The 27,820-nt window shown below is 43.6% G+C and overlaps 1 protein-coding gene and 1 non-coding gene across 17 annotated transcripts in view; one reads left to right on the plus strand and one right to left on the minus strand.

Annotated features, from left to right (window-relative positions):
- Positions 1-27,820, plus strand: part of ZNF618 (zinc finger protein 618) — a 347,879-nt gene that overhangs the window by 166,622 nt on the left and 153,437 nt on the right. For 2 of the 16 annotated variants that reach the window (XM_072959978.1, XM_072959979.1), the window contains exon 1: positions 15,494-15,649. The exons of 13 other annotated variants lie outside the window; for them this stretch is intronic. The gene's annotated coding sequence lies outside the window, so the exon portion shown is untranslated. Of the gene's footprint in view, positions 1-15,107; positions 15,142-15,493; positions 15,650-27,820 lie in introns of those variants that run through there. One more of the 16 variants, XM_072959983.1, reaches the window with a different exon arrangement.
- On the minus strand, positions 26,732-26,805 carry TRNAP-AGG (transfer RNA proline (anticodon AGG)). Its single transcript has one exon. It is a non-coding gene; the product is annotated as a tRNA-Pro (tRNA).

The raw sequence follows: 27,820 nt of genomic DNA on the forward strand, positions 1-27,820 counted from the left end.
TCTTATACGGATCTTCTTGGCATAGTCTCTAAATCAAGAATATGTTTGTGGATGGAAATTGAAAAATGTTATTTCCTATGATCATAAGGCTCTAAGGATTAAGCACTTTTCTGAATTAAGTCATCAACACAATTAATTTTAGGATACAGTTGATCAAAATTTTAATACTTGTTAAACATTGTGAACGAAAAATACTGCAAGCCATATCGGAAAACAAAGAATGCTGAAGCCATCAAGTCATCGGCCACTGCCACCACCCCCCAGTGAAGACAAGCCCGCAGCCCAGCCTCTGCAGCCACTCACAATGGTGCCCTCTGAGGGGACTCAGAATAAGAAAGGACAGGATACTGGCCTAGATAGCTGGGTGATTGTCCAAGGGATGAATTCAATAAGCCCAAATGTTTGCTCCCTCCCATACATAGAAAAGCACTAAATTTTTTACCTTGAGATATCTGGTTTTCTTTAGTTAACAAGCAATTTTTTAGTGTTTCAGCTACCTGGTCTTTGTTGTAAAACTCCTGTATATCCTGGCTCCTCCCCTGTCTCTTCAGAGCAGTCCCTCAGAGCCATCTGAGAGGCTGTCATCCCGGGCTCGAGTCCTCAGAAATGTCCGCCAAATAAAACACATCCCTCAGCTTTTAGGCTGTGCATTTATTTCAGTCGACAACATAAAAGTAAGATTAATGGAAATTCATCTCTTAGTGAGGTGGATAGAGGAGGATGTGGTGTCTTGATTAAAGGAAACTCAGTTCCCCAGTGTTTGGAATCAGCCCTCTATCTGGTGCCCTCTCCTCCTGCCCTCAACCCAGGGTTATCCACCCAGGGCAATTCCCCACAGTAAGTTTTGGATCGATAAGGGATACACCTTTATTTTGTCAAACGGGAGAAGGACAACCAAGACAGGGAAGGTGGGAAAGGAGAACCAGGTTCATGTCTTCACGTCGCAGCTCTCCGGGAGGTCGATTGTGGGAAATCATACAGATAGCAGTTGAGAATTTAGAAATCGATCCTCTCAAAACTCTCTGTGTCAACTGGAAATTGAATCCCCCGTGGATGTGCCTCCCACTTTGAAGGGCATCCCTGAATGGGTCAGACAGCCTCAACACCAATGTGCTGTGTGTTTGACTTGGGTAACTTCTTTCGTTGAAGACTCATGCCTCAGTTTCTTCATCTCTAAAATGGGGGTGCGTACAGCTCTATCTCCTAGGGATTCTTAAAGAATTAATTGAGGTAATGTGTGTAAAGCAACTGGACTATGGCAAATGGTATATCCAGAAAGGATTCATAAGACTGTGGAGGGTCCTCCCAGTTCTGACATAGTCTGAGAAGGGGACTGGGACCCACTGAGTGTGATCTGTTTTCCTCTGTTAAACCTCCCACTTTACGGTAACAGGCTGCCACTATAAGTGCCCTAGTGTCCCTGTAATGAAAAGCAAAATACTCCAGGCTCTTTAGCTCTGTTTTTTGGGTTAAGTTTTCCTGTCTGCTGAGGCTTTTCCAGTACTTCCAAAAAAAGCATTCGTCAATATCTATCCCCAGGTGTTGACCTTTGTCACCTCGAGGAGGGTGATACTTCCAGTACATTCTCATGGTAGAAGAAAAGCGTCATGGGGTTGTAGGTTTCAGAACCGTTTGGCTGTCTTAATAGGGCTCCCCCTATTTCTCAGAGAAATAATCATAATCAGACTACGTGCAGGGCATGGGAGCCCAGAAAATGACAGCTCCTGCTTTCCAGGAATGGAAATAAAGTACACAGGCACTTACACCCTCCTGGAGAAACTGGGGTTGCTCAGGGGCCACTTTTGAATCAGGCAAGCCAATATTTGACCTTTCTGCCAGAGAAACAGAAAGAGACATTGATATGCTAAAAAGTTGCTAACTGAGTCAGTTTTGCTGTCATCTGCTCTGATAGGACTTCTGTGCTAGCATTATTGCTCAGACCCCAGGCCTGCACAATGCCTACCCTGCTGACTGCTACTTCGCTACCAGAATGTGGGCCTCCCTGACACATCGGCGGGCTGAGTTCTGAATTCTCAGTTTCATTTCCCACTGGTACAGAGGACTGCTGCTGTTTTTCTCTTTAGAAAGAAGCCATTTGTGCATACTGCCCCCAGTTTGGTTTCCTTCTTTCTCATCTCTCAGAGTACAAGTTTAATTTATGGAGCCTTGGGCAGCTTTATCTAAATGATTTTTTATTTCAAAATTTAATTTTGTTCTAACATTTTTTGTGAAGAAAGGAAATTGCTGATAAGTATGGTAGATTGATTGCATTAATGGCCCCGATTCTTTAGCCGTCCCTGTATCCATGCCGCATGCCATGTAACTGGGCAGTGTTCTCCTGCTCGGACTCTGGGCCCAGCTGCATGACTTGCTTTGGCCAATGGGATGCTCACAGATGTGACTTACACAGAGGCTTGTAATGTGCTTGCACAGTTGAGCTTGTCTGCTTTTCTCCTCTGCTATTGCCAAGCAAACATGCCTGGGCTAGCCTGCTGAAGGATGAGAAGTGTGTGGACCATAATCATATGATCCTAGTTGTCCCGGCTGTGGCCAACATAGATCAGCCAAGAGCCAGCCCACCCCAGCCATGTGGACAGGCCCAGCCAAGATCAGAAAGAACTTTTCAACTGACCAACAGCTTCGTGAATTAAATTCAAGTCAATTATTTTAAGTCACTTGGAGCTATTTGTTATGCAGCATTGTTGTGGTAATAGATAGCTGATAGAATAAGCACACTGGCAGATTTGCTCTCCAGAAACAATCTTCAAGGGCACACTAAGCCCGCATGCAACACCTCCCAAGGACTTTAGAAATTGTGAGAACTAGAGGAAGGAGGGAATCTTACCAGGGAGGTTCAAATGTTTCCACATGCAGGTGGGAATCTACATCTGTGAGATTCAAGATAGCAAAGTGAATTAGAGTACAGGCTCTGCAGTCGGACCCCTGGGTCCAAAACCCAGATCCACTTAGGAGCTCTGTGTCCTTGAGCAAGTTACTTTACCTCTGTGGGCCTCAGTTTTCTTATTTATAAAGCAGGGAGGACAATAAGTAATACCTACCTTATCAAATTGTTACAAGAATTGATGGTTTTAATGACTTAGAACAGCTCATTGTGAGCCCTCAGTGAGTATTTGTTAAGTAAATAAGTGAATAAAATGTGACCTCATTTATACCCATAGGCCAGTAAGGCCAGAGAAACTTCTGGATTACATTTGTCTTCTGGTAGGAAGGATACCTTTAGATCATGGAAAGGCGGTTTCTCATTTCATATAGTTGAACACTGACTTTTGAAGAGTTGAATGCATACTCAACAGTTCTCAAAAATCTAGGGAAAAAAATGTTTTCCTTTGGAAAATTCACCCTTTGTATGTAATATCCTCAGTTCAGTTAAATCACCTTACTAAGTGCTGGGGCGGGGCTCAACATGAGATTTCAGGAAGGATAGAAGAAATGATGCTATTCATTGTTTAAGAAGCTGGGAAGGATTTCCACTCCAAATTATTGAAATAAAAATTTTGGTGCATAGAGAAGTAATCCTCAACATACATTTATTATCTCACAATTTCTGTGGGTCAGGAATCCTGTTTTGGGGCATCTCACGAGGCTGCAAGTAGCAGCTGGTGTCTCACTGAGGGTTCAACTAGGGAAGGATCTGCTTCCAAGCTTCCTTACATGGTTGTTCACAGGACTCCCTTCCTGCTGGGTTACTGAACTGAGTACTAAGTTTCCTAAGTTTCCAGAAACTGTTCCCAGTTCCTTGTCACATGGAACTCCCCAACATGGTAAACTTGCTTCATCAAAGCCAGAAAGGCAAAGTCTACCAGACAAAAAGAAGTTATGTCTTATGTAACATTACTGTGGAAGTGACAACCCATAATTTGCAGAATTCTACTGATTAGAAACAAGTCCTACCCTCACTCAGTGGGAAGGGATTATGCAAGGGCACGAATACCAGGAGGTGTGGATAATTGGGGGTCTTCTTAGAGTCTGCCTGCCCAGCTGCCTCCCAGAGTGACTGCACGTGGCCTCTCCATGTAGCTTAGTGTCCTCACAACATGGCGGCCTCAAGAAAATGTGGTTACATGATGGCTCAGGGCTCCAAGTATGAGCATTCTAATGAATAATTTGGAAGCAGCTTTGTCTTTTGTGCTTCACTCTTTGGAAGTTATTCAGCCTCACTTCCACAGTGGTCTGTTGGCTGAAGCAGTCACAAGTCCACCCAGAATCAAAGGGAAGAGAGTAAGACTCCAGCTCTTGAGGAGGAGAAGCAAAGTCATGCTGTAGAAGCACATGTGGGATGGGAGACGTTGTAGCCGTCTTTGAGCTCTGTTACACCTCTTGTGCTATTGGTAAAGTCTGAAATTACTGTTCAGCTTTATGTAGGGGGGTAGTGGAGAATAAAGGGATGACATAATAAAAAGAAGTGTGGCCTGCTAAAAGGCACCATATAATTTATTATTCAAAGAATAACAATATTGAATTTGAGAGGGAATGCTATTAGTAATCATGCTAGGGCAAGAGGCATAAATCAGAACTGTTCAGTGCAGAGTAGGATACCTGGCCAGCCCAGATCTGTCCTCATTCTCCCTGCTCCTGCCCAGGAGCCTCAGGTGGTGACCAGCAGGGATAAGCACAGTGGTTCTTCACAGCAGTGGGACTAAGAGCCCATGATGAGCAGGAACAAAGCAGTCAGGAAGGTGACCCAGGAGGAAGGCAACACAAATCAGTTTTTTCAGATACAATGGACAGAGTCCTTACTCAAACTAGCTTAACAAAAGAAAACCCCAAAAAGGGTATAATAGATACACATAACTAAAATTTCAATAAAAAATACAGCTTCAGGTCTGGCTGGATCTAGGGGCTCTAACTCTGTCTTCAGGACAGTTTCTTCCCACCTCTGGGCTCTGTTTTCCTTTGCACTAGCTATCTTCAGGCAAGCTTTTTCTACATGATAGTCACTGGCTCCTCTAGACAAAAATATATCCTCTCAGTAATCTCAGTGGAAAGGGAAATTTGGCATTCATATTCTTGAAAGTGAACATCATTGGCTTGGCCTGCCATGTGACCATTCCTAAACCAATTTGGGGCTAAGTGGGTGGAATACATTGATTGGCGAGGTCTAGGTCATTTGCTGATGGCACCCTGGGGTGAGTAGAGAAACTCCACCCAGAATATATAAACTGAGCATGGTGGAGAACTTGTTCTCCAAGAAACATTGAGATTTTCTCACTAGGTGCAATGGAGAACAGATGACCTCTAAAACCCTCTTTCCACAATAAATGAGAGGAGGGTAACCTTCAAGAAGGAAGCCAGAAATCAACCTTAGTTTATAACTGCCAGTTGCTAGACCTGGCCAGTTCTGGCATTTACTTTTCATTGACAGCTCTGTGAAGTCAGTGAAATCAGTTGTTTCATCACCCTTCGACAGATACAGAAACTGCAACAGATTGGCAGAAGAAGGAAGATGTATCAGTTATCAGTTGCTGTAATAATGCTGTGTAACAAACCATCCCAAAACTCAGTGATATAAAACAATAAGTATTTATTTAACTCATGAATCGTGAGTTGGGGATTTAATCTGAATGATTCTTCTAACCTAACTCTGGAGAAGGCTGGCTGTTGGCTGGGGGCTCACGCATCTTATGGTCAGCTGAGGGAACCAAGCTGTTTAACCTAACTCTCCTAGTCTTTCAGTAGGCTAGCTTGGATATATTCTCATGGTGAAGGCAGAAGCAAGAGCAAGAGCAAGGGCAAACCCAGCTGCACAAATACCTTTAAAGCCTCTGCTTATGTGAAACTTGCTAACATCCCATTGGCCAAAGCAAGTCATGTGAGCAAACTCAGGATCAAGGCATGGGGAATTAGGCTCCAGCTTTTTACTGAAAAGGACCTTTTTACTGCAAAGTTATATGTCAAAGAGGGATAGATGCAGGGAGGTATGCAAGTTGAGGCTTTTAATGCAGTCAGTCTACCACAGAACAAAAGAGGAAGTGTAACAAGCCATGATCCTTTGAGGCTGCGGAAGATAAACGTATGGATTTTGTTTCTCAGTAGACTTGGGATAAAAGTCAGAAAGGATTCATCTTTATTTTAACTTTATTAAAGCAGCTTTTAAGAATGTTCTTTCTTCAGCTGCTGTAGAAAACATTATGGCAGTTCCTCAAAAAATTAAACATAGTGTCACTATATGATCCAAAATTTCCACTTCTGGGTATATACCCAAAAGAAGTGAAAGCTTGGATTTGAACAGAAATTTGCACAATAATGTTTACTGCAGCAATATTCACAATAGCCAAAAGGTGGAAATTGGGTTCAATGCCTGTCAGTGGATAAATGGATAAACAAAATGTGATGTATCTGTACAATGTAATATTATTCAGCCTTAAAAAGGAATGAAATTCTGATACTCACTACATTGTGAATGAACCTTATGCTAAGACATTATGCTGAGCGAAATCAGAAGGACAAAAAAGGACAAATACTGTATCAATGCCACTTACATGAAGTACCTAGAATAGTCAACTCACAGAGACAGAAAGTAGAATGGTGGTTACCAGGTGCTGGGAGGAGGTAGTGGAGAGTCATTGTTTAATGGGAACATAGTGTCAGTTTGTGACGATGAAAAATTCTGGAGATGAATAGTGGTGATTCACCACAGTGCAAATGTACTGAAGGTCACTGAACTGCACACTTAAAAATGGTTAAAATGGTAAATTTTAGGTTTGCACATTTTATCACAATAAGAAAAAGAAGTTTCTCCTCTTGATGGTGATATTCAAGGTTTTGGCTGAACAATCAAAACCAGCCAATCAGCTAAAATTTTTGCTGCCTCACACATGTAATTCGTGTGCTCGCCATAAAGAAACTACTAACTTGGTCCTCTCCTCATGCAGCTCCCAGTCAAATTGGGGAACTGGAATATTGAAATAATAAGGAGAGCAAGGTCCAGAGAATTTAGTTACCGTTTTACCAATAATACAGGTAATTTGGGCTCCACCTCAAGCAATGGGCTGGTAATTGCTACAGAACTTGAGAGACTTGTTAAAAATACAGACATGGGCCCCTCCGGACCTATTAAATCCGAATCTTGGGGGTGTGTGGGTGGGAAATCTGTCTTTTTCACATGCCTTACAGGTGAGTCAGATGCACAGCCAGGTTGAAAATCTCTCTAAACTATACACAGATTGATTTTAGAATTTTTTTTTTTTGGTTCAGATTAATTTTAGGAAAAAATAGCCTATTTGAGAAATTAAATCTTTTTTTAAAAATTGAAGTACAGTCAGTTACAATGTGTCAATTTCTGGTGTACAGCACAATGTCCCAGTCATGCAAATACATACATATATTCATTTTCATATGAAGAATTAAATCTTATTGGTAACATTGAAAATTGAAAAAAAAAACTGGAAAAATTTACTTGGTAGAAATAAACAACAGAAAATAAAACTGACAAAGACAAATATCGCACACAGTAAAGATTGTTATTGACTAAAAATTGATGGAAGACTCTGAATCTTGACAAAATTTAGATCACAAAATTTGCCTGGGAAAATTGAATCTGCTAGTAATAATAGTCACAAAAGAAAACTCATGTGGTTTGAAAAAAAATTAGCAATTTTGGACATGGTCAAACCACTGATCAGTGAATGAAATTTTGTTGTCAAACGTACATTGAAATGAGGTAATTCTGATGAAAGAAATTCCAGCACAGGCTTCTATATTATTTTTCTTAATGTTTTGGATATATTTCTTTTCTTAATTCTTTAATTTTGAAATAATTTCAAAGTTATAGGGAAGAGTTGAAAGAGTAGTACAAATAACTCTTGTGTACCCTTTACCCAGATTCGTAATTGTTAATATGGTCACATGTTATCGCTTTATCTAATATATGTGGGATGTAGATACACACACAGCCACATACGTAGATATGTACATGCAATATAAATAATTTGTTCTCTTGAACCCTTTGAGAGTTTCAGACATCATGTCATTTTACATCAAAAGTGCATACTTTCCAAGGGCAAGAAATCATCTTCTTCAAGCACAGAACATCTATCAAGGCAGAAATTTAATGTGAATAAATACTATTACCTGATATCCTACCATATTCAGATTTCACCAATTGTCCCCTTAGTGTCCTTTATAGCAATTTTTTTTTTCACTCTGATCTAGGATCCAGTTCTAGATCTTTGCCTTTCGTGGTCATATTTCTTTAGTCGATTTAATTTGAAACAGTTCCTCAGCCTTTGTCTTTCATAACATTGACATTTTTGAAGAACACAGGCCAGTTGTTTTGTAGAATGCCCCTCGATCTGGGTTTATCTGATGTTTCCTCATGATTAGATTTGGGTATGTGTTTTTGGCAGGAATTCTATGTGAGTGCCATTGGTTCTTGGTGCCTCACATGAAGGGGTACATCATGTTCGTTTGTCCATTTATTGGTGAAAGACAGGTTCCGTTTTCCCTTCTGTGCCTCACTCTCTTCATCTGTTGGTCGAGATAATTTAGGATTGTAACCCAGAGCATAGCTGAGCATCATTTCAGGTATGCTCCACCCACTGGACACTTCTGCAAATACAAGCCACTGAGATCATTTCATGGTTAGTTATGATCATCACTAACGTCTAGCATCCCTACTGGGTGCTGGCACTTATCATTTTTTCTAACCATCACATAAATTATGAATGTGATGTCATTATTCCCATTTAACAGTTAAGGAAACCAAGGCTCGGAGACAGTAGTGTGATGTGTTCTGGCTCGCGTGGCTGGAAAGGGCTGAGCTGGGATTTGAGCCCAGTCCTGTCTGGTCCAGAGCTGAAGCCCCGCACCATGCCTCACTGTCAGCTAACCCCATTTGCAAGTGTATCTCATGGCAGAGAGGACAGATTAAAGCCTCCTTTGGGGACCTCCTTTGGGGACCATCTTGTTTTCTGCCATCTTTGTTCCTCTCCCTCCTTCCTCTGGCCTGGGGCCTCCTGCCTTCTGAGATCCAGCAGAACTAAGGTTAAGATTGTTCTCATAGTTGGGGAGCATAGCCTGCTGGACATGGCGCAGCTGCCTCCAAAGCTGACTTTGTTCCCTGCTTCGCTGGATGACGCTGCTCAAATGAGGTGACTCCAGCCACCCCCGCCAGGGGCCTGAATTTCCTTACATTTGTTACAGTGGAAATGAGCAGGGACTACGAATAACAATTACTGTGTATTGAGTACATAACATGAATGAATGCTTTAAATAACCTTGTATGTTAGGCTCCTCATTTTGCCCATTTTGCAGATGAGGAAACTGAGGCTCTTATGGTGGCTAAAGTCACAATCTGGTGAGTACAGAGCAGGGATTCCTACCCAGGTCTACTTGCAGAGACTGGATGAGACCATCGTTAGGATGCTAGACTTTCTCTAGGCATCACAGGATGGCAAGCCCATGGAATAGGTTTATGTACATGTGGTACATTTTACTGCATTTGCTGCTGAATCTGTGGATGGGCTACTCAGATTTGGCCTTAATTCTGATTCTTGGTCTGGGCCACCAGCTTGATCTCTCTCTCAATTTGCCAGCCTTGTGTCCTGGGTCTTCGGTCTTTCTGGCTTTTCCTCCTGGACTCACCTCCCTGGGGGACCGCTAAGGTCACCAGAACCTGTCTCAAGAGACTTCACCATGACTTGCAAGGCCATCTCTTAAGGAAATGAGTTGATGTCACATCTTCTCAACGTCTTCCTTTGTGGGGGAGGGAGGAAGAGGTATAAAAGGAAGGAAAGGAAGAAAATTCCAGAGTCAAAGCAAATGCTTTAATGAATCTGTCAATTTTGATTCCAATCACCAGAAATTTCCTCAGGGGCAGCAGGAGCACTGTGGAGAGAGCACTGCAGGGGAGTCAGACTGGGCTCCACGGGCTGGTTTGGGCAAGGACCGAATTCCTCATCTTTAAAATGGAGGGTGATTGGGCCTTCTCTGCCCACCTCAGAGAGGTGGTGGATCAAATAAGAAAAGGCTGCCATCTTGTTTGGTAAATTACTAAGAGATTTTATAAGACTAAACTATGCAGTTCTCTTTCATTCAGTGTACAAACTTAGGGAGCCCAAGTCTCCCTGGCAGGGGTTTTACAAAAGAGAATTGTGTAACCTTAAAAAAGAAGACACCGTTTTGTGAAGTCCTTGCCTTCGCTGTGTTCCACCCCTTTGTGAACCTACTATTCTACTCCAAAGGCATCTTCTCCACCAAGATCTACCCACAAAACTTTAGCCAAGACCCAGGTTCTGTTTCAGACCCAAAGGCCATTTCTGGGTCAATTCCTATCTCCTCGTTCCCCTCACCTGTCTGTGACACAAGCTTGACATCTGCCTGGCACCCCCACCTGACAAAACCTTACCATTCTCAATCCCTGGTTATTTCAAGTCTCCAGACTCCACCAGGAGGAAAGGTACCTCTAGGTGTGTGTGTGTGTGTGTGTGTGTTTTTTAAATATTAGTTCATGTCTTTTATTAACCAATACACAATCACTTGTCTTCTAGTTTGTTGAAATAACTCCCAGTCTGTCTCTTCCCACCAGCCTCCCCCCCCACCCCGGCAACCACAAGTTCGTACTCTATGTCTGTGAGTCCCTGTTGGTGTGTTTATGTGTCAGGCCTTGGACTGAACCCCTTTAGACCCCTAATCTTAGCAAATCCTCACCATCCTCAATGAAGTTCAACATTTGAGGGGTTTGCCCAGCCTACCACACACTCTTCCATCAGGGATGGGTCTCAGAAGGCTCTGTGCATTATGTGATGGTGTTCCCCTTGGTCACTAATGACTGGTTCCTGGTGGCATCTGAGCAAGCTTGACCAACCACATTCTCTGTCCTGAGAATTTGGTTTGGAGCATAGAGACACCAGTCAGCTTCTGTCAGCACTGAGGCCATCTTGACTGTATGCCCAGAGAAGCAGAGGGTACCCATCTGGCAAGAGGTGGGAAGGAAGAGGCTGGGGAGAAAGACAGAGAGAATGAATTAGGGCTGAGATGTCAAGAGACCTGTGGTGCAGGGTGATGGAGAGCGCAAGTCTGGTTCCTGATAATGTTCTAGTTCCTGGCACCAAACCTTTTGAGGCTTCATTTCATTTCCTGCCCTTGGGTACCATGATTTAATGTAATAAAATAACACCTTTCTCTTTCTTTCTTCCTTTCTTCCTTCCTTTCTTTTTTTGTTTGTTTTTAGTATAGCATGATTTCATTCCTACAACTAGAAGAGTTTGGTAAGACTAGTAGGTTTTAGGATCCTCATTTTACAGAGACAGAAACTAAAGCCTAGAGATTAAGCCACAAGCCCAGGGTCACACAGCCAGTCAGTGGCAGGGGCAGGAAACACGTGTCTCTGTGATTCCAATAGCCGACGTGTACTGAGTGCTTTCCTTATCCGAGGCACTTTCTAAAAGCTTTACATGTGTTACCTCATTTCATCTTCAAAGCACCCCTCCTGTCAGCACCATTTGAAGGATGCAGAGATGGAGACAAGGGGAGATTGAGTTGTCTGCTCAAGATTATGTAGCATTCGTAGGGCAGAGCCAGGGTTGGAACCCAGGCAGTAGACTCGACAGCCTGGCATCTTACTGATTAATGTAGTGCTGGTTCTGGGGACAGTGGGCTGGGGTGGAAGGGGTCAGAAGTTTCTAGAATTTGATAAACACATGTATGTTGAATTGAATCATGGATCCTTAGAGGATGGGTAAGTCCCTACTGAGCTATGTCTCCACCTAATGTAAGTGTCTATTGCCAGCAACTCTGACCAATGGTCATTCGGCCCCTGTGATGTCATGCTGCCTGTTCCATCATTAAGCAGATGCTGTCCTGCCCCCTGGACTTTCACTAAGTACTCCCTGTCCTCCCTTCTACCCCACATCCCTGCTTGTGGTGAGTCTACTCTTAGTTAATCTTCTGAACAGGGATAAATCACAGCTCTGGGTGAGTTCGTCCTTTCCACTATGCTTCGGGACAGGTGTACATCCATTTAGAAACTAGATTTTGTCAGGAAGACATCAAGCCCAGGCTTCATTCCCTGTGCATATACCCTTCATGGCCCAGGAGGGACAGAGTGAAGAAGGAACAAACCCTCCAGGGCCGGGCCCCCTGTGGAGGACATGCTTCCTTCTCCACAGTGGAGCTGAATGCACTCTGCACCTTGTCGGGATGTGCCAAACCAAGAGAAGGCCCAGGTCCTGTGGCCTGTGGGTGGTACAGAAGCAGAAAGGGCTTGCAGGGGTTCCAGGAAGAGAAGCTTTAGAAGGACCCACAAGGATTTTCCAGGCCAGAGGTACCTGGAAACAGGCTGCAGATCATTCCAGGTTGGGGTCCCTGATCTTTTGAGAAATTGGTGAAAGCTAGAGATTTTCTCCCCACAAACTTATAGAGATAAATTTGCTTACAATATAAAATTTCTTAGTTCATGGATCCCCATACCTATCTAAGCAACTATTTGAGAATCCTTGATCTAGAGAGACCCTGCCATCCAGGTAAGACTGAGAGAGGAAGGATGCCTTTGCCCAGCTTTCTTACAGGATATTATTCTTCTCAGTATCTTCACAGACCTCTGTGAGGCTGGTTGGGCCCTTCTGTCTCCTATGCCTGTGCACTTCGCTGTTGGCACTGTAATTACAATGGTTTTTAAAGTGTGGTCCTTAGACCAGCAGCAGCAGCAGCATCACCTGGGAACTTGTTAGAAATGAACCTTCTTGATTCCTACCGCTGCCCAGTTGAATCAGAAGTCAGGGTGGGACTGAGCAATCAGTGTTTGAACAAGCCCTCGCTGTGAGCCTGAGGAATGCTCAAGTTTGAGAAGGGCTGCTGCAAGCAATCTTCTTCTCCATGGTGTGGCTGCTCATCTAGACACAACGTGCCTGGCACGTAGTAAGTGCTCAATGAATATTTACCGCATCATGTTTTCCTGACTCCCAGGGCAGGATTTTTTTTCTTTGGTACCCTATAGCTCTGAACCTTGGTGACCGAGATCCAATGTTATTTTGGATCCAATTTCTTTCTCCTCTAGGGCCTAAGGTCAGGCTTGGCTCCATTAGGCAGAGAAGGGGGTTTGGCCTTGAGACAGGTGTCCAGAAAACTTCACACAGGGATGGAGCCAGAGAGACATCAAACCCAGAGCATCTCTCTGGGTAACAGGACCCCAGACACCTGGTGGATGAGGGGCCGGCCGGCAAAGGGCTGCCTGGCCTGCACATATGTCCAGAGTTCGTGAGAGCCCATCACTGCCAAACTCCACAGGCTGCCCTGCTCCCCTCAGCGTCTGCCTTACACCAACCTTTGCAGGGGCTGCCAAACCTTCGCCAGGGACATACTTGCCAGTCTGGCAGGGAGAAAAATGACCACTTTTTATTTGCAATGACTCTCCAACTTTTGGGGCAGTGGAGGGATGGTTAAAAGGTCCCTCTTAATCTCTTTGTGTGTGGTCCAGAGAAGAGTGTTTCTCTTAATTCTCTGTCTCCTATGTAGCTCTTAATTCTCACATCTTCAGTCTTTAGGGAGAGACAGTGTCTTCTATGCAGTCCTTTAGTTTTCGGACATTTAAAAAATAACTTTTCTAGGGGATTCAGGGAAAAAATTTCTGTAACCCTTCCTGTCTTACATCACTACAACTCCTTAAACATTAAAAATATTTTTTGATTTTTTTTAAAGTGGGGGCAGAGAAAAGATACCTGTTTACCCTTAATTTCCAATGCTTTTATTTTAAAAACAGATCCTATTTTTCTCTTGGGGATGGGTAAAGAAAGATTTCTCTCTCCTCATATGTGAATGAAAAATGCTGAAGCCATCAAGTCATCATCCACTGCTGCCACCCCCCAGTGAAGACAATCCTGCAGCCCGGCCTCTGCAGCCACTCACAGTGGTGCACTCTGAGGGGACTCAGAATAAGAAAGGACAGGATACTGGCCTTAGATAGCTAGATGCTTGTCAAAGGAATGAATTCAATGAGCCTAAATGTTTGCTCCCTCCCATACATAGAAAAGCACTAAATTTTTTACCTTGAGATATCTGGTTTTCTTTAGTTAACAAGCAATTTTTTAGTGTTTCAGCTACCTGGTCTTTGTTGTAAAACTCCTGTATATCCTGGCTCCTCCCCTGTCTCTTCAGAGCAGTCCCTCAGAGCCATCTGAGAGGCTGTCATCCCGGGCTCGAGTCCTCAGAAATGTCCGCCAAATAAAACACATCCCTCAGCTTTTAGGCTGTGCATTTATTTCAGTCAACACATATACGCACAGTTCTTCAAATTTTTATGCTAAATTCTTTTATTCTAAATTTTTATTCTAAAAACCAATTATCGGAGATGTAGGATGGATCCAGTAATCCCTCTGGTCTCTATGTGGGGCAGGTCCTTCACACTTTCAATTTCTTAAAAAAAAAAATTTGATGTTTTTGAGGGTGAGGAGAAGACAGAAAAAAAAATCTCCTTTAAACTCTCCCAAGTTACAAGGAGGCAGTTCTTCAAATTAAAAAAAAGAATCAGATTTTATTAGTGTTGAATAGAATTATTCTTGTTCATCATTTATTTCACATGCAAACAGTTTCTCAAATTTTTCTTTTAAAAGTCAACCATTGGGGGATATGGGTGGCTGGGGGGGTCTAACCCACCCCTCAACATTTAACCTCTCTTGTCTTACATGGGGCCAGTTCATCAAACTTTTATTTATTTATTTATTTATTTTAAAAAATATGTTCTTTAAAAAAAATTGACAGGAATGGAGAGAAACATTCTCCTTATCCAGCATGTCACATAAAAGCAGCTCCTCAAATATTTATTTTTAAAATCAATCTGATTGGGGGGCTAGAAGGAGTCCCCTTAACCCCTCTTGTCTGACATAAGGCTAGTTCTTTAAACTTTTATTTTTCAATTACAGTAGATTTTTCTTTTGGAGAGGTGACAGGAGCAATAGGAATATCCCCAATGAGCCTTCCGATTCTTCCATAAGGCCAGCTCTTCAAACTTTGTTTTCAAAAAATCAATCTGATTTTTTTTGGGGGGGTGAGTTGGGGGGGTAGCAGAAGAGTTGCCATTAACCCCTTGTGTTCCGCCCAGAGGCGGCTCCCCAAACTTTTTTTCCAACGTGAAAATGACCTTTCCGCGGGGCTGGAGAGCAGGCGGAGGCCAGGAGGGCGCCGGAGGTCGCGTGCGGGGGCCGCGGGGAGCGCGGGGCGCGGCGCGGGAAAGTTTGGGGGGCGGGTGCGCCGCGGCTCGGGGGCAGGCGGGCGGGCGGGAGCGGCGCGCCCCGGGGCCGGCCGGCTTTGTGTGCCGCGCGGAGGCCGGCGGCGCGGAGGCCGAGGCCGAGGCCCGGAGCTCGCGGGCCGCACGGCGAGGCCAGCCCGGGGGCGGGCAGGGCGGCGGGGGGCGGCGGCGGCGGCCCCGCGAGGGGCGGCTCGGCGGCGGCGGCAGCGGCGGCGGCCGGTGCGGGCCGGGGGTGGGGGCGAGGGCTGGGCGCCCCACCCGCGCGCCCCCAGCGCCCCCGCCCCCCCGGCCTGAGCGGGGCGGGCGGAGGAGGGAGCGGCGGCGGCAGCGGCGGCGGCGGCGGCATTGTGCGCGCACCAGCAGCCCGGCCCGGGAGGAGCAGGACGCGCCGGGGCCGCCTCCTCCCGCACGGACCCATGAACCAGCCGGGCGGCGAGGACTCCGCAGGTACGACGGGGGGCTGGGGGCATGCACCGCGCGGGGGACCCCGGGGGGCCGGGGCCCGGGGCGCTGCGCCACTTCATTGCAAGATTTGCAAAATGCAAAGTGTCTGGACATGTTTGCGGGCTTTTTGTGGGCGCAAACGGGAGGGTTGGGGTCTGGAGAGGCCCCCCGGGCGCCGCGGGATGTAAGGAGGGTGGGGATGACGCGGGGGTCTTTTCGGTCCCCCACCCGGCGCCCCCTCCAGCCCCGGGCTCGGACCGGAGCCCAGAAAACAAAGCGGCGAGAGAACAGAGCAGCCATTTCAGTTTGGACAATTCACATTTTGCAAAAATGCAACCCCTTCCAGCTCTCCCCCCTCCCCCGCAAATTTGCAATTTCCCCCTGACCCTCTGTGCGCTCGGGGTCCCTGATGACCCCCCGGGAGGTCTTTCCCCTCTGGTCCCCTATCTTTGCAACAATCTTTTTTTTAGGCCATATTTCCCTTTCTCAATTTTTTTTTCTAATTTTTCTTCAAACGGTAGTTTTTTCCCATTAAAACGACGCCACCTAGAGGATACTATTTTGTAAATAAAAAAGAAATTAAAATTGAAAAGAAATATTTTTTATTTCTTATTTTTTCAAAAGTTTGCTCTAAAAGGCAGTGGAGGGGAAAGAGATTCTTTTTTTTTCTTTCTGGGGGTGACAGTTTTCACTTTAATCTTTCCAGGAGCATGGTGACAATTTTTATTTCTGAAGCCAAATCCAGATAATATGTAAATGAAAATTAAGCTGGAATTTGAATGAATTCAGTTTTTGAAAGGGAGAAAGCAAAAAGCCTTCTAAAACCAAAGTCAGTTTGGCTGCCCAACTCATTTTAGTTTGAGAAAAAAACTAATTGGGACGAGAAAAGGAGGGAAATTGTTGAGTTTAGGGAAAACTGGGAGAATTGGCTCTATTGAAGCAATTAGAAATTGTACTTCATTGTAATTTGGAACTTGTTTAGCTCAGCAGGCAAAAAAGACTAATTTTGCCATTAGGCAATATTTAAAGTTTCTCTATTTCCAAGAAGGAAGGATTTAATAGAGAAAATAGACCCTAAAATGTTGGCTTTGGACACACCCAAAAATTGTAGGTTTTAAGAAAATTTTTTTTATTTACATTTTACTGCATTTAAATCTCAAGGTTCCAAAGAAAAACAGAAACTGGAAAAGTTAAAGTGAAATCCTGTCTTTTTTTCCCCCCTACATTTCTTGGATTTTGTGTTGGGTTTTTTTGTTTGTTTGTTTTGATGGAATAATTAAGACTGTTTTCTGATTTTGTTTCTTGAAAGGTCTGGGCATTTCTTTTTTTGTTGTTGTTTTATCCAGAAAATGTCAGGAGCCTTTTCTGAGCAATACTCAGTGAGAAAAAAATGTAAATTCATTACATTATACAAATTGAGTAGCCCATAGATTTGTAGGAGAGACCGCCATTAAAATAAGATATGCATAATTAACATTATTATGAAAAAACTAACAGTGGATTCACAGAAGCTCATTTTTTATGACATGCAACTGAATCAGTTGATAAAGACAAGGATTGAGGAATCCTTGGTAGGAAGAAGATGTGTGCTTGCTCAATCTTCCAATTTGAAAAATTTATTATTAAAAAAAATCCAGATTGGTTTCAGGCCTCTTTGATTGTGATGTGGGGTTGGTAGTTTATTAACATTTGATATTTTTCACAAATTTGATTACTTTCGTAGGGGAAAAAATTCCTTAACCTTGATCGTTTCGGGGGGGTGGGTCTGTGATTTCTTTTGAAAAAATTTTACTCACTTAAAAAGGAAAGATAAAAGAGGGGAGGACAGAGAGGAGGTGAAAATTCTGATTTTTATCCATTTTCTCTAGTGGAATATCTTGTTGAAAAAATGGGGTGGAACACTAGTTCAGCTGACTCTAGCATCAAAATTTAATTTTGTTTTTAAGGAAAAAAAAATCAAAATGTAAACAAAAGCCAAACCCAAGGGTATTTGTCTTTGGTACATAAAAGCACATATACAAACAGTATTTGATGTAGTTTTTTGGCCTTCAAAAGACTCAAGGTGAAACAAAAAAAAATTTTTTTTTTAGAAGACAAATATTGACTGAATTGAAATTTAACAGAGGAAAATAAGGTACCCACCCAAAGTTGAAGGGTTATTTGTGATAAATTAGTGGCTGAACTTACTGGGGATTTTGCACCAAAAAAAAAAAGTTCTAATTTTTCTGTCCAAAAGGAGGGGAAAATGTTGTTAGCATTTGCAGGATAAAATCTTGATGAGACCTGGTGGTGGGTCACACAGGGCTAGGACAGGAAACCCTGAGCCCCTTTTGCCAGCCACCGCTGATCTGGGAAGAAATCATGGCCCCAGTCCATGGATTCCCAGCCCCGTTTTGTGAAAATTCAGATTTCTAAGGGGATATGAATTCTGTGAAATATATTTGACAGTGGCAGAGGTTCGACATTTCCCATCATCGCCATTGCATTTGGGAGATTTTTTACTTTTTTAGTAACAAAATCCTTCAGGGCTGACTGGCCACATTCTGACATATTTGGAATGAGCCTCTTTTTTTTTTTTTTCTTTAAGTAGCGTAATTAAAAAAATTTTTTTCCTGTTGAATTATTTAGGCCGATGCCTAGGACGGTCAAAGAATTTATAATTTCCTAGGGCTCTGGGGGCCTCATGAGACAAGTAAGGCCAGTTGAACAAGTGATGGAGGAGAGCTATGCCCTAGACTAGGGAGGGGTGGGTGGGCACCCCTACCAGGCATCTGAGAAGAAGTTAGGGTTGTAGATAACAGGTTATTTCTGGTACCAGGAATAAAAATATTGCAGCAAGTCCCTTTGTGTGTCCTGGATCTCCTGACACACAACTCAGATTCCTTCATTCCATTCTGCTGCAAATTGTGTTGTGTTGTCTACAGTTTAAAGGGAACCCCTGGCTAGAAATGGGAAATCATCTCTGTCTTGTGGGCCTGGCTTTTCTTTTTCTTTTCTTTTCATTCTTTTAATTGTTTATTCTGATCATGTTTGTTGTAAAGGAAATCGAGTTGCATGATGGTACTATTGGGGGCGGGGTCATTTTTCTTTTGTTTCTATTGGTGTCTCTCAGAATAGAGATCTGATCCGGGGCCTTGCCTCTCTCACCTCCTATCATGGATGGAAGTGTGACCAGAAATGGATACACCAGCTAATTTTTATTAGCCCATGTCTGTTCACCAAACTCTCTTATAATATTGGGCAAAAAATCTGGCAAATTGGACTTGAGGGGTGGTAATTTGTTGATGGGGTGAGTTATTTTGGTGAAAGGTCATTTATGCTCAGTTTCACAGAGGAGACTCTTATTACTTAATGTTTTGCTTTTCTGCCTAAGGAGTTTCTTTCTTCATTTCTTTCTTTCTTTTTTTTTTTTTTCTAATAAGGTTTGAAATTTCAAGGGCTTGCTTTATAGCTTGACTTTGGACCAAGCTAGGAAAAAGGGTTTGCTTATACCTTCAGCCCTGCACAGAGGTGAACTTGAACAAGGGCTCTTGCTTTTGCAGAGGGAAAGCAACAAAGATGGCTGGTCAATGTAAGTGTGACCTCTCCCTGGTCCTAGAAGATAAACAGCCAATGGTTTGTTCCAGTTGAGAAACAGAGTTTAAAAACTCCTCCATTGTCAGATACAATCCACCCCCCAACTTTGACTCAGCTCTTGCTTTTGACCTCAGAATCCTCGAGTCTTCTCCTTGGTAGGGTGATAAGACCTTCCTTGTGTGTTTCACTGGATGTAGAAGCTGACTTTTCGTGGTCATGGTGAAATTTGGAAAAATTTCCATGTTCTTGTAATGTTTGCTGTCATTTGTGTCTCATCCCTGGTGATGGAAAGTGAAGTGGCTTTGTGGGTACACAGGAGCCATAAGTCTCTCAAGGTCTTGCTGTATGACCTTGGACAAAACACTTTTTCTTTCTGAGCCTCAGTTTTTGCATTTGTAAGATGAGAGCTTTGGATCAAAATGAGGATATTAATACATAGTTTTCCATTATGCTGTACACCAGAAATTGACACATTGTAACTGACTATATACTTCAATTAAAAAAATAAATAAATAGTTTCTTCTGTGACTCTGTCTCCAAGAGATGGGCTGTAGCTGCCTGGATCACAGTGTTGAGAAGAGTTCTGAGATCACGTCTGGACTCTCATATTCTGGAGAGTGGAGTGCAGTGGTCTAATAACAGTGTCCATCACAGAGTAGGGAGTGTACCTCTTACTCACCACATCCAGGCTATCCTGTGAATCACCACCCTTCAGTGGGTTGTAAAATCAATTTAGTGGGTCACAATCAGCATAAAAAAAGAGAATAGAATAGAATACAGGGGAACCCAAAGTAGCAAAGGCATAACACAGTATTGAAAGTAAGTGTTGTCTCATGAAACTTTAGTTTTATTTATGATGTATGTGCATGATTAATGTAAGTCCTCCTGGGAGTCACGGTTAAAAGAGTTTGAAAGGTACTGAGCTGGGTGATCCAGCACGATGTGCTTGAAGAACACTGCACGTTACTGCTTATATTTTCTCATTTGTTATCCCAGTTGACTTTTTCATGAACCCCGTGGGGTAGGTATCTTGGGCCACATGTTTTGTCCCTGGTTGTACCTGCCTTAAGGATCAGCTGTGAAGACGTCTCAGCACCCCAGCTTGTTGGCCTTGGGTGAGACTGGAAGGGCAGGTGCTATGTCCTTCCAGAGTGAAGCAGCATTCTTTGCCAGGGTCTCTGGCTGAAAAGGAGATTTTCCCTCGTGTGGGATCCCTGTCTTGGTGGGAGGGAGAGAAGTCCCAGTTATTTTTATTTCTTACTTTTACTTCAGATTGCCAGAGGAATTTTTCTGGAGTTAGAGAGTTCGTGTTTGTGCTGTGTTTAAATTTCTATCAGACTCTGAGTGGATGTCTGTATTTTTGTGTATAATGCACTCTTCCTAAAAACTCCAGAATATCTGGCTTGGTCTCCTCATCTTTTCATCGTGTCAGACCAGTGCTGTCCAATCGAAACAGAATTTGAGCCACAAATGTGAGCCATATATGTCATTTTTAATTTTCTGCTAATACTTTAAAAAAAGTAAAAAAAAAAAAGAAAAAGCAGGTGACATTAATTTTAGTAATATAGTCTATTAAACTTATTATATACACAATACTATCATTTCAGTATTCATTAATATAAAGACTTGTTGATGTGTTGTTTTACATTCTTTTTTAGGGGGGGAAGTATCAAGCCTCTTCTGACTGGCCACATTTCTTGTGCTCAGTAGCCACATGTGGCTAGTGGCTTCTGTGTGGGACAGCACAGGGCTGGACCAGGGTTCTGTCTTGTTGTTGTTACTGGGTGGCGTCAGAAGGTTAGTGACGCATCTTTGAAAGCTCTCGGTTTTATTGGTGGGACTTCCTTCGTGAGCCCTCTGTGCTCTGAGGCACTTCAGCCTGTAGTGGTGATGCGTTCCGTTCATTTGGCCTTTTCTGGCTAACGTGGTCCACGCCGTCCTTTTGTTTGTCCCAGAGCAGTCTTCTGCCAAGGTTAGGGCAGAGCGCCTTAGTTGAAAGTGACAAATGATGGCTGGAAACTCCAGGATGACGTGTCTCATCATGTGTGCTGGTGAAGTGGAGCAGTGCCAGTGAAGGGGGCTGTTGTTGGAGGTGGGTTTTAAATAAAGTGTTGCCTGGAAGAAGGATGAAGATGGAAGAAGACAGCAGGTGGGTAGGACCAGGGTTGGGGGCTTGAAGGCAGGGAGGAGATCTGGGTGCAAAGATGGTCTTTCAGTGAAATCCATTTCTGAACTGAACATGGAACCACCAGGAAATTCCCCCAGGATTGGCCTTAGGTCAGAAGCATAGAAATTTCTAACATCCACCCCACTGGTGAAATGGTCAACCAGACCGGAGTTTGAGATCCAGCCTCATGGCATGGTTAACTTTGTGTTACTTTGGGAAAGTCACCTCTGGTTTTGGAACCACAGCTTCTGCATCTGGAAATAGGGGAGTCTTAATCTTGACCTTGAAGGGTTGGTTCAGATTAGATGAAGCAACGTGTGTGTTACAGCCAGCCAGTCCTTAGATGGTTGTCCTTAGAAGGTGGTCAATAAATATTAGTAATCTCCTGACCCAGTGGCCAGTGGGTGTCCTTTTGGGGAGACTGAGTCCCAGTGACAACAATTTTGGTAGTTCTGGAAACTTGGTGACTTATCTTTAATAGGCAGCGTTATGTATCAACAGAAAATGTACACAGTTTTGGTTGTTGCTTTATTTTTAAACAGACTAGGATGAGCCATCCCCTGGACCTTACACGTCTCGCTTGTCAACAGTGTTCTCAGTCTATCATTCCAGGGATGCTCTTGCTCCTCTGAGTGTGTCTGGATTTGTTTCAGAGCCTGTGGCACAGTCTTTAAAGGGGTAAATCTTAATTCCGAGTGAACCTTGGAGTGTCTGCTCACACTGGGCCTCCTGTCTCTAGTGACCTTTCTCTCTTTCGTCTCCGTTTCTCCCCACCCCCCTGAGAAACCAGACTCCCCACCTCCGACACCTACTTGCATGTCCTATTCTCCCCCCTGAGCCTCCCCCACCTGCAGTACTTTCCAGATACCCTGGGCCCACAGGTGAGAGTTGGTTATTTGCATTTCTGTTTCACCAACCAGCTTGTGAGTTCCTTAAGGGCAGAGATCATGGGCTATTCATTTTAGGGTCTGGCACTTTATGGTCTGAGTTGAGCAGCAACTCAGTAAATGTTTGATGACTTAATCTGATTTTTTGGAAAAAGCTCAGATCATTTGGATTCGGGTCTGGTGAAGAGTTGGTGACGAATTTGGGTTTGGCCATTTGCTCAAAACCAGTGTTTTATTAGGGAGCCATAAATAGATTTTCTTAGAACTGAATCTGAAGCCTGTAGCTCCCTTGGAATAATAAATCAGAGAGGGCTCCTTGGATGGAGAGAATGCTTCTTTGACTTTCCAAGTTCTGGGGAATTTTAAAAAAGTTCCCCATCCCTGTTCACTCCTGTTTCATAAACTATTTCCTTAAAATGGTTGGGGGGCCATCTAGGCTTGTCACCCTGATTTGCGGCTATGGCAGATGGGACCCAGCATTTCTGAGGAGGTGGAAAAGGAGAGAGACTTGAGGTGGCAGGGACCTGACAATACCCTGTGTTTGCTCTCGGAGCTGGTCTTGGCCATGGGCCCTGGAACTGGATGTCAGGGGACTGTTTGCAGAACAGCTGGACACATGAAGTAGCTAAATGTGTGATTTGATGTTCAACCAGACTGCATCTTTGGTTGGATTCTCATTTGCACGTGCCAAAGATTCGGGGAAAATCTGTGGGACAAAACGGAGAACATTCTGTTTATTGGCTTGATTTTTTTTTTCTGTAAGTTTTAGAAAACGCTGTGGTTTTTAACACTTGATGTCCCAGCTCAGCAAGTGAGCACAAGGTCCCGTATTTCCTCAATGGTCATGTTCCCACATTTTCATATTTCTGAAATTAGGGTGTGCCTTACAGTAGATGTGTTCTGTTAGCTCACTATTTCTCCCTCTTATTTTCTTCTCAAAAAGCTTTATGAAGTCGATGTTGTATCTAACAGTCTGAGCACCTTGGAACTGAGGATATAGTGTCATGGTCCTGGCGGAGTGTACTGTGATATTAGGGAGTTCCAATTCTGCTCTTTTTTTTTTATCTCACTTATCTCTGGGCTTGGCTTCTCCACCTGTACAGTGAGGGCGGAACTTAGCCGTGGGAAGAAGCATCTGAAACTCTTTCTGAGTTAACACTCCTTTCCTTCCGTGTCTTGCTGTGGCCCCTTCTCTAAAAGGTGAAAGTAGCCAGTAGGAGGGAGATGAAGCCTTGTTAACGGGTGGTCCCTTCTGTACAGCCACATGGATGAGCTGTCCTGCCAAAGCCAGAACTCCAGCTGGATATTTCCAAGGGTAGAACAGACAGATGGAAGTTGGAGGGATAATGCTCAACTCCCCTCTCTGCTCCACTACGGAATCATTCTGTGATCTTTGTCGAAGTATTTCGTTTCCCTGTGCTTTGTTTTCCATGTCTGTAAAGTGGTGCCGATAATAATGATGATGATGATGATGGTAAGTGTGCTACAGGGTTCTTGTAAAAAGTTGTGAGGCATGAGAGCAAAAAACTTTGTAAAGGGCAGAGTGCTTTTCTCTTGTAGCACGTTATTTGTACGTCTAATCCAGGGATGGTAAGTAAGTAATGTACATGTTGCCACGCCCCATTTTTAAGCCTGTGGCAGACATTACTAATCGATCATAGAGTCTGGCCAGTGACCTCAGAGTCCTTCTTAGTGTGATGCTACCACATGAAGCCAATTTGTCATTTCTGATCTAATCACACACACACAAACACACATGTCTGGGAAAAGGTGAAGTTGCTTGTGCAGAACCTTAGTGAATAGGCAGAGCTACTTCAAGCCTCAGATTTCTTAACTCCGCCAGTGCTTTTCCTACTCTTTGCATAGACACCGTGTCAAAAGGAATTAGAGTTAATTTGGTCTTGAGAAATAGTGAGAAGATCCCGACTCCTCCCTTCTCTGTTATAATTAGATACCCTTGGGGTTGTCATCAAAGCAGGGCTGGATGACCTGCTTCTCTGACTGATCCCCGAGTGATCAAGTTTCAAAGGGGAGATGGTGGTGGCTGGGCTACTGGGTTGGGTGGTGTCACCCGCTTGCTCACTCCTGTGGTGCAAATGGCATGGCAGAGGGGCAGGGCTCCTGGGGTTCCTGGATGACGACCTGGGTTTATGACAGGTTTGCTGTAAGACCATGGCCGAGTTCCTCAGCCCCTCAGAATCTTAATTTCTACATCTGGGTACTGGGATGGAAATAATCCTTCACAGGAATGAAATGAGATAGCATATTTGAAAATGCTTTTTAAACTCTGAAGCCCTCCGTATAGATTATTTTGTTTTTGTTTTGTACCTGTTAATTTTTAGAACTAGCACTGATCACTAATTATTAGTGCCCTGTTGGGTAAATCGTATAAACCCACAGTCACAGATGGGAGCCCACAAGGTGAACTGATCCTTTGGTTTTGTTTTATTTTGTTTGCAGGCCTAAGGTTTAAAAAGTTCAGAACTTCTAGGTTTTGCAGTGTTATGTGTTCATCTGTTTGAGTCAGTCCCCACCTTCCTTCCATTTCAATCCTGTATGTGACCTGCTGCGCCCTGGAAGGCGCTGGGGTTTGGCTCCCCACCCCGACTCCATGCAGCCTCTATTTGTTGATCTGCTAAGTGGGAGAACAGACCACTCATACCCACCCCTCACAGGCTTCCTGCAAACATGAATTAACAAGACCGAAAAGTGCATCATAAGCAAAGAAGAACTGGAGAAACAAGTTGGCGACAACTCCTTTTTTTTCTGAAAAAGAAAAGGAGGGAGGCACAGGTGAGGATGGTATTGAGTCGACAGAAAAATGATATAAATATTTAGGCTGACAAAGCAGAAGGAGGCTTCATATATGAGCTAAAGAGAAAAAAACGGAGTCAGGTGATGCTCTGCTCCCCACTCTGCTATAGAAAACCCAGGAACATTTGCTTTCTAGTGAAGCGAGTTCTGTGTCAGGGATGGAATCTCCGATTCCCAGGGGCCAGCCCTGGTCCTGGGAAGGGGGGGATCCAGGGAGAAATGAAATCTGATATCTTCCCCTATGGGTGGAAATGACTCCTGCCAAATGGAGGAGGCCCCAGTGTCCATGGCAAGCCCCCTGGCTTGCAGTTTGCTGGTAACATTCAAAGTCAGAAGCTGTCTTGGCTCCCTTACTGGATGTGTTATTGTCCAAGACAGCATGCCTGAGGGGCTAGCCATTCTACCTCTCAGCTTTGAGCCTCTGTCTGGACAAATTCCCACCAGCCCCAACATTCCTGTAGAGAATTGAGGATGGGAATTTTTATCCGGTGAAATATTGCAGAGAATTTGTGTCTTGTTTTATTTTGGGTTCAGAGTTTTGCGAGACAAGTGGACATAGCGAGGGCCCTTGAGATACCCAGAGAGAAGAGATTTTTTTTGGATGCTGGAGATCTTTTTTTTCCATCAACTGGGAAAAAAATAACTATAAAAATTTAAGTGCGTTTATGTGGGTGTTCCTTATAATGTATGCTGGAAAAGCAGAAAGTGAAACTGATGTGAAATAAAACTGAAACTGGCCTGAAATGAGGCCTCAGGGAAGAAAAACTTCCCTGGGGTGCTACTAGCTTGAGGTGGAATTTGTTGTGAGGCTAGTCTTTTTGGATCAGAGGAGTCTAGAGCTAAAAAGATTCATGGAGATTATCTCAGTCTGTGCCATCTAATATGTATTGCTAATCACTAGCCGCATGTGACTATTGAGCAGTTGAAATGTGGCTAGCCTGAATTGAGATGCACTGTAAGTGTAAAATTCATGCTGGGTTTTATTTTATTTATTTCTTTTTTTTATTGAATTGTAATTTTCTCTTCTCTCGGTCCAGATCTTAAACCCTTAGTAGGAAAAAATGACTGTAGAAGACCTCGGGTTATTTTTGAAAATATGGGTTACAGGTTGAAATGGTAGCATTTCATATACTGGGTTAAATAAGATATTATCAAAGTTAATCTCACTTGTTTTTATTTTCATTTTTTACAGTGTGGCTACTAGAAAATTTGAAATGACCTATGTGGCATTTATTACATTTCTGTTGGACAGTCCTGATCTAAGCCAACGTGTATCCCCCACACCAGAGAGGGGGAGTGGCTTGCTCAGTGTCACATGGCAGCTTCATCAGGTCACTGGACAGACTCCAAGAGTCTGGGATTGATACTAGTCTGGGATTAGAGTTTGGGATTGAGAAGGAAGAATGATGTAGTGGTAGAGATATCAGCATCACTAGGTTAAAATGGAGGGGTAACGGGAACTTGAGAGAAGGACAGACAGACAGAGACAGAGAGATATTAGAAATTCAGGGGGAAAAAATAGAACTGTTTCCCACTTTGTTTCTCCATTCCCCTAAGCATTAATTATCATCATTTCTTTTTTTAAAAATTTTTTTCCATCTTTGGGGGGGGGATTAGGTTTATTTATTTATTTATTCTTAGAGGAGGTAGTGGGGTTTGAACCCAGAACCTCATGCACCCTAGGCATGTGCTTTACCACTTGAGCTATATCCTCCCCACCGTAAGTGTTAAACACTTTGAAAGAAAGTAAATCTAAGAAGATGAGCACACACAAATCTAAAAGATTACCCCCAACAATTTCTCTGCTTGCCAAAAAATTTTTCAGTCTGTTTAGTTTTTAAGTAGGATCTTTTTGAATCAGAGTGCAGTTTAGGGCTGGTTTGGACATAGAAACCCAGGTCAGATCAGGGGCTGTGGATTTTGGGTCCTGGGGGATGGAATCGATTCTCTTACCAAGTCCTGTCTGCTCCCTGTAATGATTTGGGAAGCAAGGCTTCTAGAAAACCCAGAGGGCATACTGCCCTAGTGGACAGAGCTGGCAGATTACCTGGCTCCCCTGGCATAGAGACCTGGAGGAGGGTGACTAACCTTGGAGTGAGCCGCAAAGCTAAACTGGAAGCCAGGTCTAACTTTCCAGCCCAGTTCTCCTGAGCTTAGTGTTTAGAAAGGAGTTTGAGTGATGTGTTTGAAATTCAACCTTACAAATTTTTGTTCTTTAATCAGGAATTCATTCTGTCAAAAGGCTGAAGTTTAGCACTCTTGTTTCTCTCACTTGATTTTTACAAAGTAGAATTTGTCTGCCTTGAACTATAATCATTGCACATTTGCTGGCTCGTTATATGCTAGGTGGAGTGCTAAGCATCTAACATCTATTATCTCATTTAATACAGTCACCCTGGAAAGTAGGGATTTTTCTGTATTTTTTTTTTTAATATATAAGAGAATTGAGATTTGGACATGAGTGGAATTGCCTATGGGCACACAGCTGGTAGAGGGCAGTTGGATTCAAATTCACATGGATGCCAAATTCCAGGCTCACAACAGCCCTTTGAGGTGAGGAGTCTTACCATTCGTGGTTTACAGTGGAGGAAGGTGAAGTAACTTGGCCAAGATGTAGAGCTGAGTTGCTGGGACCTGAACCCAGCTCTGTTAGATGCTCTGCCGATGCCCTCAACTTCGCTGTGAGGGGTTGTCCTGAACCGTGCTGTCATGGGAATTTGCCCTCCCCAC

Source organism: Vicugna pacos, chromosome 4, assembly GCF_048564905.1.
Source record: "Vicugna pacos chromosome 4, VicPac4, whole genome shotgun sequence".
NCBI classification, from domain to species: domain Eukaryota; kingdom Metazoa; phylum Chordata; class Mammalia; order Artiodactyla; family Camelidae; genus Vicugna; species Vicugna pacos.